Source organism: Pongo pygmaeus, chromosome 20 (assembly GCF_028885625.2).
Source record: "Pongo pygmaeus isolate AG05252 chromosome 20, NHGRI_mPonPyg2-v2.0_pri, whole genome shotgun sequence".
NCBI lineage: Eukaryota > Metazoa > Chordata > Mammalia > Primates > Hominidae > Pongo > Pongo pygmaeus.
This window is the reverse complement of record NC_072393.2, coordinates 50345062-50357941: the sequence shown is the minus strand read 5'-3', so window position 1 is coordinate 50357941 and position 12880 is coordinate 50345062.

The window sequence follows — 12880 nt, the reverse complement described above, 5'->3', positions numbered from 1 at the left end:
CATACAACTACAGGCAATAAATACAAATAGCATGCAGCTGGCAGACTGGGACCAGTGGCTATGCCTCCACTAGACTGCCCATAGAAGCATAATAACAGCTACCGAAGGTGTCTGATCTGTCTTGTCTTTTTTTTTCAGGTATAATTTACATAAAGTGCAGAATTTAACTACATTTAAGTTTTAACAAATGTATATATCCTTGTAAATAATGCCCATTCAAGATGTTAAACATTTTCTTTACCCCAAAAAGTTCCCTTGTGCCCCTTTCCCTTCATTTCTTTCCAAAAAAGGATATAATCACTGTTTTGGTTTGTATCACCATAGGTTGGTTTTGCCTATACTTGAACTTTATATAAATGAAATCATACTGTAATATACTCTTGCGTTTGGCTTTTTTTCATTCAACATGGTTTTCTAAATTTGTAATTTATAATAAATAAAGAGTATTGCATATTTTATTATTGTTTATAAATTGTGTTCTAAAAACATTCTATATTAGTAAAATTTATAGTAAACTTACATAATGTACATATGTTTCTTTCTGGAGAGCCATTTATTAAACATTTATTAGCATACCACTCACAAAGGAGATGTAACCCCAGAATTGGCCTTTTTCTTCTGAAGTCAATTGGCTTTGAAGTAGAATGTAATATTAGTTATTATTCCTCATTACCCACTCATTCTCTGTATCTACTTCTCTTATTTTTTTCTTTTATTTTTCTGCAGACATTATGGTTACTTAAATATCTACTTCTCTTTTTCTGCACGTCTTTGAGTAGAGACACTGGTCACCTTTGTTCCCCACTGTCTTTTCAAAGGTGCATGTTAGGGAACAAAAATATAGTGTCTCCCTCTGGAGCAGTAGATTTGTTTATGGCCCACTCCAGTGAAGACAGTATCTCCCTCTGGGGTGAAGGGCAGTGGTTTTGTTCCCACTGCCTATCATAAAAGATTCAGGTTTCCTAAGCTTAGGGTTCTATTCCTACAACGCAGCCCACTAGGTATGCAAGCAGCACCTGGCCTTCCATGTCACTCTATGGGATTAGAGTGCCAAAAACCATTGCAAAGGATGACACTCTGGCTACTGCTGTGGTTGTGACTAATAAAGTCCTTTGTCTCAGAGCCAGGAGTCTCTTGTCTTGTGCCAGCATCAGTTAGACTGTCAGGCTAAGTTGTGAGCTTGTAAATTGGTTACTTTCAGATCCTTGGTTTTTGATGGAAATAAATGTCTCTTAATCTTACAGGCAAACTAGAGCTACCTGGAATGCTTTCGGCTTTTTACAATTTTTTTTCTGGTGAAATATACATAACATAAAATTTACCATCTTAACCATTTTTAAGTGTATAGCTCAGTAGCGTTAAGTACATTTACATTGTTGTAAAACCAATCTCCAAAACTCATTTTATCTTGGAAAACTAAAACTCTATCTCATTCAACAGCAACCCTCAATTTTCCCCTCCTCCCTGCCACTGGCAACCACTATACTTTGTGTCTCTATGCATTTGACTTCTCTGAGTCACATAAATGGAATCATACACTATTAGTCTTTTTTTTGAGACAGAGTCTCGCTCTGTCACCCAGGCTGGAGTGCGGTGGTGCGATCTTGGCTTACTGCAAGCTCTGCCTCCAGGGTTTATGCCATCCTCCTGCCTCAGCCTCCTGAGTAGCTGGGACTACAGGTGCCTGCCACACCCAGCTAATTTTTTGTATTTTTAGTAGAGATGGGGTTTCACCATGTTAGCCAGGATGGTCTCGATCTCCTGACCTTGTGATCCGCCCGCCTTGACCCCCCAAAGTGCTGGGATTACAGGCGTGAGCCACCATGACCAGCCCAGTATTTGTCTTTTTGTGACTGGCTTATTTAACTTACCATAATGTCCTTAAGGTTTATTGTGTTGTCGAATGTGTCAGAATTTTCTTCCTTTGTACACTTGGGTTTCTTCCACTTTTTGGCTGTTGTGAATAATGCTGTTATGAACACAGGAGTACAAATATCTCTTCAGGACCTTGCTTTCAATTCTTTTGGACACATACCCAGAAGTGGAATTGCTGGATCATATGGTAATTGTATTTTCAATTTTTTCAGGATCTGCCATTCTGTTTTCTATAGAAGCTGCCACCATTTAACATAATGTTTTTAAGTTCATTTATATTATTATGCTTATCAGTCTTCTTTTTATGTTCAGAGTAATCAGGAAATTACCACAGTTTGCCCATTCTCATGTTGGTGAACATTTGTTTCCAGGTTTTGGAAATTTTGAATAAAGCTACTAAGAATATTCTTGTATTAGCCTTTTTGCAGACATATGCTTTGATTTCTCTTGGGTAAATACCTAGGAGTGGAATTGCTAAGTGTATGTTATCTTTATGAAGAATTGCCTGTCCTTGTCTATTGACATAAAGAATGACGTACTTCTTGTTCACGTAAAATCTTTATGTGGTTGGGCTGTGTGTGGTGGCACATACCTGTAACATACCTGTAGTCCCAGCTACTGGGGAGGCAGAAGGATCACTTGAGGGCAGGAGTTTGAGGCTACTGGGTGCTACAATCATGCCTGTGAATAGCCACTGCACTCTAGCCTGGGCAACTTAACTAAAAAAATTTATGTGGTTAAAATTTCAATGTGTTTATGAAATTTTTGTATAATGATTTTTTAAAAGAAAACTTTCCCATACTCCCAGGCACTAATTATTTTCAAAACATGAAGAATATGTTTTAAATGGTGTCAGGCACAAATCTAATTTTAATTTTTTCCGATTGGATGGTCAAGGCTTTCAACATTTATTGATGAGTCCCTTTTTTATTTACTGATCTTAAAGGTCACCTTTATACTACACTAGGTATATCCATTCCTGGAGTCTCCTATCTTTTATGTTTATTACTGAAATCTCTGACCTTTTTTTTTTTTTTTTTTTGAGATAGAGTCTTGCTCTGTCACCAGGCTGGAATGCAGTGGCACGATCTTGGCTCACTGCAACCTCCGCCTCCCGGGTTCAAGTGATTCTCCTGCCTCAGCCTCCTGAGTAGCTGGGATTACAGGCGCCCGCCACCATGCCCAGCTAATTTTTGTATTTTTAGCAGAGATGGGGTTTCCATGTTGGCCAAGATGGTCTCCTGACCTCATGATCCACCCACCTCGGCCTCCCAAAGTGCTGGGATTACAGGCGTAAGCCACCACCATACCCAGCCCATTTTTGTTTATTCTCAAACCACTATCTCACAGCTTTAAGAATTATACTTTTGGTATAAGGCAAGTAATAGTGAATATGCTAAGTGTATGTTTAACTTTACCATTTCTAAAAATGACTATACCACTTTATACTTCCATTAGCAGTGAATGCAAGATCACTTGTTCTACATGCTAACCAACACTTGGGATTTTTAGTCATTGGGATTATTTGTAGTGTTATCTCATTGTGGTTTAATTAGCATTTCCCTGATAAGTAATGAGGTGGTTATCAGTCATTTTATCATGTGCTGATTGGTCATTTTATATCTTCTTTGGAAAATAACTTTTGAAAGTTTTGCTTGTTTTTTGTTGGTTTGTTTCCTTACTGTTGAGTTGTAAGATTTCTTTATTTTTTAAATTATACTTTAAGTTTTAGGGTACATTTGCACAGCCTGCAGGTTAGTTACATATGCATACATGTGCCATGTTGGTGTGCTGCACCCAGTAACTCGTCATTTAACATTAGGTATATCTCCAAATGCTATCCCTCCCCCCACACCACAACGGGCCCCGGTGTGTGATGTTCCCCTTCCTGTGTCCATGTGTTCTCATTGTTCAATTCCCACCTATGAGTGAGAACATGCGGTGTTTGGTTTTTTGTCCTTGTGATAGTTTGCTGAGAATGATGGTTTCCAGCTTCATCCATGTCCCTACAAAGGACATGAACTCATCATTTTTTATGGCCACTGGGTATATACCCAACGGATTATAAATCATGCTGCTATAAAGACACAAGCACACGTATGTTTATCGCAGCACTATTCACAATAGCAAAGACTTGGAACCAACCCAAATGTCCAACGATAGACTGGATTAAGAAAATGTGGCAAATATACACCATGGAATACTATGCAGCCAAAAAAATGATGCGTTGTAAGATTTATTAATATAGCCTAGATACCAATCCTTTCTCAGATAGATACATTATGAATATTTTTTCCTAGTCTTGGCTTGCCTCTTCATTTTGTTAATGATGTCTTTAAGAGAGTAAGTTAATTTGATGAAGTTCTGGTTTATCTTTTTAAATTAGATTTTGTGCTCTTTTTGGCCTACCTTTGAAATCTTTTTTTGCCTATCCCAAGGTTTTGAAAATTTTCTCCTATGTTTTCTTGTATAACATTTGTAGTTTTAGCTTTTCATTTAGGTCTGTTACCTATTTTGAGTTCTTTTTGTGTATGACGTGAGGTAAGCGTTGAGGTTCATAATTTTCAAATAGATGTCCAGTTGTTCTACTGCTATTTTTTTAAACAACTTTCCCCCATTGAATTATCTCTGTGGCTGCACTGAAAATAAACTGATCATATATACTTGGCTCTATTTTCTGGAATCACTCTGTTCCATTGATTTATATAAATATTGTTAAGCCATTACTATGTCTTGACTACTGGAGCTTTAGAGTAAGTTTTAAAATCTGACACTGTTATTCCTATAATGATGTTCTTCCTTTTCAAAACAATTTTGACTATTCTAGTTTTTTTAGTTAGTCGTTTTTTGCATTTCAATGTAAATCTTAATATTAGTTTCTGCAAAAAGCCTGCTGTAAATTTGATTGATATTGTGTTGACTTTATAGATCAATTTGGAATTCTGGTTCTGGGTAAGATAGAGTAAGCCAGTCGCTGGGAAATTCTGGCCTAATGGCTAAATATGGTGTATTGACTGTTTTTGTATGCCCCATGAAGTAATAATGGCTTTTACATTTTTTATTGAGACAGGGTCTCACTCCATCGCCCAGGCTGGAGTGCAGTGCCATTATCTTGGCTAACTGCAGCGTCAACCTCCTGGGATCAAAGAATCCTCTTACCTTAACTTCCTGAGTAGCTGGGACTATAAGCATGCACCACCATGTCCAGCTAATTTTTGCATTTTTGTAGAGATGGGGTTTTACCATGTTGCTCAGGCTGGTCTCAAACTCCTGAGCTCAAGCATTCTGCCCTCCTCAGCCTCCCAAAGTGCTGGGATTACAGGTGTGAGCCACCACACCCAGCCTACATTTTTAAATAGTCAAAAAAATCAAAAGAAGAATATTTTATGACATATGATAAGTATGTAAAATTCAAATTTCAGCATTCATAAATTTTGGTTGAAACAGAGTCATGCTTATTTGTTTACATATTGTCTATGGCTGTTTTCATGTTATATTGGTACAGTTGAGTACTTATGATAGAGACTATATATAATGCTCTCATCACTTCATAGTGCTACTCAGTGTATCATAAACCTCAGTAACACAGTTATTACAAGTTAACAGATTTTTGAGTGCCATATGTATCACTCTACTATGATATTTTATTTATTTTGCATATCCATCATGTCAAAACAACAAGAGAAAATCAAATTTTGAATGTTATGCTTTTAAGGTATAGTAAAGTGTAGATTATTTTATTATAGAATCAGACGGCTGACGTTGTGTTTGTTATGCAGTGACAGATAGCTGTACAAGAAGAAAAATAATAACATTAATACTGCCAGATTAAAAACTTTTCCCAATATTTCCAAATCACAGATAATTATGGCCAAAATGGAATATCTTATCAAAGCAGAATTACTTTTAAAAAATAACAAATGAAAATGAGGCTATAACCAAAGTAAGTTTTAGAGTGGCTAATCTGTTAGTCAAGCAAGAAAAGTTATTTACTGATGATGAGTTAGTTGAATCATATTTTGCAGCAGCTGAAGAAATGTATCCATATAAATTTGTCTAAGACTATAAGCCTTTTGACAAGGACAGTTTCTTAAAAACTTGAGAACATTGGGAGCAGCACTGATAGTCACTTTAAAAACAAGATCATAAAAAATTCCCAATTATTGTTGCCAGTGATGGTGAAAATTTATCAGCCATAAGTGAACACAAAACAAAACAAAAATGAAACACAAAATTAGAAGAAAATTAAAATGAGAAAAACAGAGGATCAGCAAATTTCTATTGCCACTTTGTATTTACCTCTGGGAGCCAAGAAACAATGCAACTGGGCTTAAGACCATCACTGAAGTGTAATTTTCTGGTGACAAACATTACCTGGATTTGTTACATGAATCTATTTGGCATCTCTGTGGGACCCCCAAAACTGTTAAAAAAATAATTTCCAAAAAATAAAATCATAACTCTTACACAGATATGAAAAGACCAGCTAGGGAGTGATAGACTATTTGCAAATCATGTATATGCAAAAGTCTTGTATAGAGAACATATAAAGAACTCTCAAAACTCAATAAGAAAACAATCCAATTTTTTAAGCTAAAAGATTTAAACAAACACTTCACTGAAAAAGATATACATATGACAAAGAAGCACATGCAAAGATAATCAACATCATTAGTCATTAGGGAAATATAAATCAAGACCACAATGAAATATCACTACACATCTATTAGAACAGCTAAAATAAAAAATAGCAACAATGTCAAACTCTGGCAAGGATGTAAAGAGACTGGAAGTCTCATAAATTTCTGTTGGGAATGTAAAGTAGTAGAGACACTCCAGAAAATAGTTTGGCAGTTCCTTAAAAAATTAAACGTATCCTTACCATACAACCCCATAACTTCACTCCTGGACATATTCTCCAGAGAAATGAAAACTTACATACACAAACAAATGCACACAAACCTGTACATGAATGTTCATAGTAGCTTTATTAATAATGGCAAAAAAAGTGGAAACAACCAAAATGTTCCCTAATAGGTAAATTTTAAACAAATCGTGGTACATCCATACCATGGAATACTACGCAGCAATAAAAAGGAATGGACTATTGATACACACACAACTTAGATGGATCTTAAGATAATTATGCTAAATGAAAAATGTGAATCTATTTTATGGTTCTAGTTGTATAACATTCTTGAAATGACCAAATTATAGAGATGGAAACCAGATTAGTTGTTTCTAGATATCAGGAATGGTGGAAGGGAGGGGACTGGGTGTGACTATCAAGATGTAGCAAGAAGGGGGGCTTTGCAGTGGTGGAATAGTTATTTATCTTGATTGTGGTAGTAGCTATATCAATCTACAAGTGATAACATACAACTACACATATTCATGGTATCAATATAATTCCCTGGTTTTGACATTGTATTTTAATTAAGGACAGTATAGTCATTGGGTGAAACTGGGTGAAGGGTACATGGGACCTCTTTCTACTATCTTTGCAATTTCATATGAATCTGTGATTATTTTAAAATAAAAAGTTTAAAAAATAATTGGATGCTTAGGATCTCTATAGAGGATTTTATTTATTTTTGCCAGATTTACAAGCAATACAGGGTCAGGGATTGAGTTGACTTGGATTTGGGTTTGAATAACTGCCAGGTTGGGCCTACTTCCCATTCAACTTTACTTCTAGGATGCAGCCCTTTGGTGTTCCATACACAAAACCCAAGTGAATTTTTTTTTTTTTTTTTTTTGAGACAGAGTCTCCCTCTGTAGCCTAGGCTGGAGTGCAGTGGTACGATCTCGGCTCACTGCAACCTCTGCTTCCCAGGCTGAAGTGATTCTCCTGCCTCAGCCTCCTGAGTAGCTGGGACTACAGGTGTGCGCCACCACACCCTGCTAATTTTTGTATTTTTAGTAGAGACAGGGTTTCACTGTGTTAGCCAGCATGGTCTCAATCTCCTGACCTCATGATCTGCCCACCTTGGCCTCCCAAAGTGCTGGGATTACAGGCATGAGCCACTGTGCCCCAAGTAATTTTTTAAACCATGGTTATCCACCCCACCTTTGGCAGGTCCTAGACTCCAACTATCAACTTCTCAGGTTTTTACCTTAAGGAATTGGCAAATTCCACCTCAAACTTTTTTTGAGATAAAAGTGGTCTCAAAACCTTAATGGATTTTGAGACCACTTTTGAGACCACTAGCTTTTGAGACCACTTTTGAGACCACTAGCTTACCTTAATGGATTTTTTTGCAGAGACAAGGTCTCACAATATTGCCCAGGCTGGTCTCAAACTCCTTGACTCAAGCATTCCTCCCACATCAGCCTCCCAAAGTGCTGGAGATTACAGGTATGAGCCATTGTACTCAGTCTAGAATCTGATTTGTTATGATGGTTTCTATATTTTAATCTCTGTCTCTTTTTGCATATTTGCTGTTATTTATTTTTGTCTTTCTCTTCAGAGGGAAACTTGCTGAGGATTTGCATTGACTTTAGCTGAAGAGAATATGGTTTCTGTTTCAAATATTTCCAGTCCCTTCTATGAAGTATTGCAAAAACCAATAACTTGTATTTAATCTAGCCTTTACATCAAATTTCTACTTTACAGAACATGTAAAACAGCAGAGGAGAAAATATGGGGAAGCCTTTAGACAAATCCAGAGTTTAGATACCTAATTTGACATTTTTATTTCCCCAGCAGTTCAAGGAAATAAAAAATGGTGGTGGTGGTGCTGTGTGTGGGAGGGGCGGGGTGGGGGCATAGTTTTAGAGTAAATGACTTTCTGGTGAGATAACAATCAAATACAATGGATCAAAGTGTTCAGATAATGACTGGAATAAACAGCTGTAAAAGCATTTTTTCCCCAAAAAAACAGGATTCAAATTGGGATGCATATTAGATAATACTAAGAATTGTTAATTTTATTTCTAAGGTAACGATTTTGTGGTTATGTTAAAACATCATTATTTTTAAGTGATACAGATAGTATTGGGAAGGGATAAGGCCAGGGAGCTGCTTTAAAATATTTCAGTAACAAAATTCAATAGTCATAGATATTGCCTGTATGGCAAAATGCTGGGAAGTGTTGAATTTAGGGTAGGTGCATTTGGTGTTTCATGTTATCATTTTCTTTTTTTTCTGTTTCTTTCTTTTTTTTTTTTTTTTTTTGAGACGGAGTCTCCTCTGTCGCCCAGGCTGGAGTGCAGCGGCGCTATCTCGGCTCACTGCAAGAGCTCCGCCTTTTTGTGTTAATATTGAAAGTTTCATTAAAAAATTTTTTTCCTGCCCAGAAGGAAAGTGGTAAGTACATACTTCCTGTAGTTTGACTTATTATAGTTATCCGGAGTCCATCTCCCATCTCAACCTACCCACCTCTTCCTGAATAACCATAAATTCACATGGCTTAAACTGATTTGTAGAAAAGATACATTCATGTTAAATATGTGAGGTCAACGGGCAACAGAGGAATAGCCAATTCCAAGCCTGATTTGAACTCAAAAAATTTCAAGAAAGAGCCGTTTTCCATATCATATTTTCTGAATTTCCTGACAGTACAGCTTCCTTCATTTTTCAGATACAACTTGCTCTTTCTGTGCTTGCTTTCAAGACTGATTTGTGCTTGGAATTCCTTGTGGATTCTTGGCATCTTGAAATAAATTGTCCATGCCAGATAGCATAAGCAGAGGTCTAGATGACTACAGGCACATATAAAGAGGCAACGGAGTTAAACCACGTCTGAGATTCCATATTCCTTAAGGTTATGTCCAGTGGACAGCCCAACTCCCTTTTAGAATCTTGTTTTTTCTCATACTCACCACTTTTCCGCTAAAGTGTGTTTCTTTTCATACTAAAACCTTCGCTTTTTATACCCAAATAGTCATATTTTCTTTATATTTCCACATTCTCATTTTTTCTTGAGAAAAAAAATCACAAAAATAAAAAACCCAAGCGCTAAACGCGCTACAGAAGTGACCTTCAGTTTGAATGCACTTAACCAACAGAATGAGCTGTAGGAAGGCGGAAGCCCTACCGTGCTGGGGATTCTGGGAACTGTAGTCGGAAGTATTTTCTCCCAGGCTGGTGGAGTCGTGGTCGTCGTTCCACTTAAACACTCTGGGAAGTGTGGGTCAGACGATTCATATAGTCGACAACACTTCCTCTTCGGGAGTACAGGGTTTGGCCCTCTCGTGAGACTCCAGACTCTAGGAAGTGAGTCGCAGGAACTTCCGCTCCAGGGAAAGTTGCAGCCATCATGCTGCATGCGAGACTTGAGCCCTAGTGACACTTCTGCGCCGCCTCAGCCTGGGTGAGGGACCAAAGATGGTCAAGGCCCTCTGTCTTGAGGAGGAAAACTGGCAGCCGGTGGAGGATTAGGGTTGGAAGTGTTTGTGTTTCCCTCGACTCAGTAGAGCTTTCTAGTGTTAGGGGAGGTTCCTGAGTCCCAGATTGGGGAATGAGGCAGGGTCTTACATCATTGGGTTTGATGGTTTCTTGGGTCTTGTACTCCCGTAGCCCTTCTGTTGGACCCATCAATCAGCATTGCTGCTTCCTAGGAAAGTTTTTGAGGCGTTGGAAATATTCTGTAACTTGATTGTGTTGGTAGTTACATGTCTGTACATATTTGTTAAAACTCATTGAACTATACGCTTAAAAATAGTAGACTTTATAATGTATGTACATTGCACTTCAATAAATATGACTTTTTAAAAGTGTCTGGAACTTTATTTTTTTTTTTTTCAGTGGCAGGACCTCATTACAAGTAAGTTCAGAACTAAGTTAAGACTTACTATAATCCTACTAGCACCACCCTCATGTAAACATTTTCATTTTGGTTTATTTTATACTTATGTAGCTATTTGCTTTTTATTAAATAATGTGTAAATTTTAAATTAGTATTTCAGTTAGTAATATACCATAAGTTAATTTTGCTGTTCCCCACATTCTTCATAAAGTTCATCTTTAATGATTGTGTTATATTCTAGTGAGTGAATATGCACTTGTTAAACCTGGGCATCTGGGATGTGTTTAAAAATTATTCTCATAGTTTTATGTATATATGAAATGTTTTACAATTTAAGAAATATATACTGACTTCCATGCCTCTGGTCGTCTTTTTTGTCTATCCTACTTGGGATACTCATTTCCATGGTCATACTATAGGCCTTAAATTAGCAATAGCTGTAATCCCTCCATAGTCTCCATTTAAGGCATTACACTCTGCTCTACATATTCTCTTGCCAGATCTTCCTATGGTTTACTGTGATATTGACTTCATCAATTTCTACAATTCATTGATCCTACTGCATTTTCAATATCCCTTATTCATCTCATATCCTCAATACCAACCAAATCTTTTCTCTTCTTTCTAGTATAAACAGAAGACTTACACTTACATCTAATTGTTCAAAATATTGTCCCATGACAACTGTAGTCTTAAGGAACATTAAGAAAGTATTTTGATTTTCCCCCATGATTTTATAGAAGAGACATGCAGGGTCAAAGGGATTATGAATGGATGCTCTGCGAGCCAGTCAATAGCATATGTCCCAAAGGCTACAGATTAAGTATATTACCTGGCCCAGCAGCTTTAAAATAATCTTTTGGTCTCCTACTCTAGACAGCAAACTTCAGTTCAGGCACCAGTGATGCTATTATGTGAGGAATATTGACTTGCCTCTGTTTTTGTTTTTCAATAACATCAGATTTGGTATCAGTTATCACTTAAAAGTTATTTGTGAGACACTTTCTCAGTGTATGTGACCTTGGCTGGGAAGCATTGCTTTAGAGGTACAGAGATCAGAGATCAGATAACTTTGATAAGTCAGTGTGTGCAATGGTAGAAGTATTTTAAACATGCCATGAAAGGGGATATTTCAATTCATGGCATCTATTTTGGGGGAAAAGGCTCCCAAATACTATTGGCTCAGTCAATCAGATCACTTGTTTTGGGATAGGGTTGGTAATATGACTCTATGCACTGTGCATACTCTTGGATTCAAGGGTCCCCTTTCAAGGAATTTATATTATAGTAACACTCATTTAAAGATCAAGAACAAATGGACATGGGTGTTCACTAAAGCATACTTTTGTGAACCCAAAAGTATGTGAGACAGGTCTCAATCAATTTAGAACATTTAGTTTGCCAAGGTTAAGTACGCACCTGTGACACAGCCTTAGGAGGTCCTGATGAGATGTGCCCAAAGTGGTCAGGGCACAGCTTGATTTTATACATTTTAGGGAGAAATCAGGCATCAAACAGTATGTGTAAGTTATACATTGCTTAAGTCCAGAAAGGCAGGACAATCTCCAATGGGAGTGGGAGCTTCTACATCATAGGTAGATAAGAGACAAACAGTGGCATTATTTTGAGGCTCTGATTAGCCTTTTACTGAATACAAAACTCACACGTGAGAGGTGGGTAGACGAATAGTGACTTAGGTCTTAATGTTGCTTAGTGAATCTGCATTATTACATAAACCATAGGGAAGAGGAAGCAATCAGATATGCATTTGTTTCAGGTGAACAGAGGAATGACTTTGAGTTCTGTCTGTCCTTTGTCCCACACCTATGAAGATAAGCTATCAACTTACATTATCAGGGTGAAATTCAACAGGAATGCTTTTGGATAAAGATGTGCAGGCCCACAAAGAATGTCCTTGTGGACAAATTGTGAAGGAGGTATGTAGCTTTTTCTTCTTTATAGCTATCTTATTAAGTAATAAAATGGGAGGTTTACCTGACAGTTCCCAGCTTGACTTTTCCCTCTGGCTTAGTGATTTGGGGGTCCCAAGATTTATTTTTCTTTCACACTTTGCAAGACTATGGATGCTTAATAGGATGAGATTAGCAATTGAAAGAGAAAAAATTCGGATTCCTAAAATCTTCACCCTTTCCGTCAAACTCTTTGAACCTTGTTCTTCTTCTAATGGACATTTGTGTGCATGATTGAGGTGTAGTATCTTAGGTGCTGTAGGAAACAGTAATATTCAAGAATGT